Source organism: Mus pahari, chromosome 3, assembly GCF_900095145.1.
Source record: "Mus pahari chromosome 3, PAHARI_EIJ_v1.1, whole genome shotgun sequence".
Classification (NCBI taxonomy): Eukaryota; Metazoa; Chordata; class Mammalia; order Rodentia; family Muridae; genus Mus; species Mus pahari.
Window position 1 is genome coordinate 102653396 of NC_034592.1, and position 2840 is coordinate 102656235.

A 2840-nucleotide genomic window follows, 5' to 3' on the forward strand; every position below is an offset into this window, starting at 1 on the left:
AAAAAAAAAAAAAAAGAAAGAAAGAAAAAAAAAGGACATGTACCTTTAAAAAATAAAAAAATAAAAAAAATAAAAATCAGGCTGGACAGTGGTGGCACACGGGAGGCACTTGGGAGGCAGAGGCAGGTATGTATCTGGTTCGAGGTCAGCCTGGTCTACAAAGTAAGTTCCAGGACATCCAGGGCTATACAGAGAAACCCCGTCTCAAAAAACAAACAAACAAAAAAACCCACTGGAGGCAGGGTGATCTAGAGAGATGGCTCAGAGGTTAAAAACATTGGCTGTTCTTGCAGCGGCCCTGAGTTCAATTCCCAGCAACCACATGGTAGCTTCACAACCATCCATAGCTGCAGTCCTAAGAGATCTAACACCTTCTTCAGATTTCTGTGGACAGCAGGCACAAATGTGCATGTACACACATGCAGATAAAACATTCATACACAAAAAATAAAATAAGTACATCTTTGAAAGTACTATATACAGTTATTTGGAATATTTTGTTTTTGTTTTTGTTGTTTTTTAGGGGGATGGGGTTAGACAAGGTCTCACTGTGTGGCCTTGTCTGTCCTGGAGCCCCCTATATGAAATAGGTTGGCTTAGGATTCGTGGAGAGCTGCCTGTGGGGTGGGATTAAAAGTGTATACTACTGGGGGCTGGTGAGATGGCTCAGTGGGTAAGAGCACCTGACTGCTCTTCCGAAGGTCTGGAGTTCAAATCCCAGCAACCACATGGTGGCTCATAACCATCCGTAACAAGATCTGACGCCCTCTTATGGACATCTACAGTGTACTTACACATAANAAATAAATAAATAAATCTCTAAAAAAAAAAAACAATCTTTAAAAAAAAAAGTGTACACTACTATGCCTCTCTGGAATGTTTTAAACATATTATTAAAATCAGGGTCTCGTGTACTCCAGGTGGGCTTCAAACTCCCTGTATCGTACAGGATGACCCTGGCTTTCTGATCTTGGGATTCCAAGTATGCACAGCCAGGCCTGGTTTATGTGGGCCTGTGAATTAAGCCCAGGCCTTATCCATGTTAGGGAAGCATTTTATTTTACTTTTGCATAGCCCTGGCTGTCCCAGAACTTGCTCTGTGGACCAGGCTGGCCTCAAACTTTCGACAGAAAGCATTTTTTTTAACTGAGCTACATCCCAATCCCCTTTTGGTAGTGGTGGGATTTGAGTATATGTGTGTGTGTGTGTGTGTGTGTGTGTGTGTATGTACATTTGCGTAGAGGAAGCAAGAGGATCGTCTCAGGAACACCATCTGCCTCCTTTAAGACCAGGTCTCTGATGGGCTTGGAGCTCATCCATTCGGCTAGACTAGCTGGCCAGAGGGTCCCAGACATGCTGCTTAGCCCAAAGTGGCCCTGAACTTGCAATCATCCTGCTGGGATTTTAAAAAGAATTTTATTTTTATTTTTAATTCTGAGTATGTGGGCTGGGCGTGGTGGCGCACGCCTTTTTAATCCCAGCAGAGGATTAAAGAGGCAGAGGCAGGNAGAACCCAAGACTACCAGCCCAGAGATGGTCCCACCCACAAGGGGCCTCTCCCCCTTGATCACTAATTGAGGAAATGCCCCACAGCTGGATCTCATGGGGGCATTTCCCCAACTAAAGCTCCTTTCTCTGTGATAACTCCAGCTGTGCCAAGTTGACACAAAGCTAGCCAGTACAGTATGTGTGTACCAGAGTTGGGTGTAGGTATGTGTACACAAATACAAGTGCCCCCAGAGGCCAGCACTCTCTGGAGCTGAAGTGAAAGGGAGCTGTAAGCCACTCAATGTAGGTGATGGGAAGCAATTCTGGTCCTTTGCAAACACAGAACGCAATCCAAACTGATGAGCTATCTCCCAAGCCCCTTGGATTTTTTCAGGTACCAGTGGAGGGCTCTTTATCGGACTGTCAAAGGTCTTTTATTTTTATTGGCATGTATTCACTGTATATAATGCTGGGTTTATAATGACATCTTCATTTTAAACATCTTCTTTGACCACATTCACTCCTCCGTACCCTCCCCTTTCTCTCACCGTTTCTGCTAGTCCCCCAGACAGTAATCTACTTTCTACTTTTCTACTTCCATGTGATTTATGTATATGGTGCGTGTTATTTCCAGAGGCTGACCTGAAACTCACTCTGTAGCCCAGGCGAGCCTAGAGCTTGTGGCACTCCTGTCGCCTTGCTTATGAAATGCTGAGATTTCTGACGTGAAGCACCACACTCAGCTACCTATTCCCGTTGCATAAAAGTCAATGGTAGTGGCCGGTGGTGAGAGCTGCCGTTCATAGGCTTAGCCATTTGAACACTTGGTTGTCAGGTAGAGGTGCTGTTGGGAAGGCTGAGGGGTATGGCCTTGCTAGAGGAAGTATGTCACTGGGGGCTTTGGGAGTACCCGGCCTTGCCCAGCTTCCATCTGACTCTCTCTGCTTCTTGCTTGTGCTTGCAGATGTCAGATTCCTATTCCTCTCTCCACACCTGTTGCTTGTTGCTCTGCCCCCAAGCTATGATGGACTCTTATTCCTCTAAATCTGTAACTTCAAATAAATTCTTCCTTCTAGAAGTTGTTTCTGGTTATGGTATTTTATCATAGTGAAAGTAAAGTACTTAATACACAGTCTAATCTTGAAAAATATTGCATTATTTCCCCATAATTTATTATCAAAACCCTCCACTGGACATGGTAGTACACACCTATAACTCCAACCCTGGGAAGGTAAAGGCAGGAGGATCAGCAGCTCAATGAGAGTCTTTCCAAATGGAGAGGTGGCTCAGTGGTTAAGAGCAGTGACTGAGCCGGGCGTGGTGGCGCACGCCTTTAATCCCAGCACTCAGGA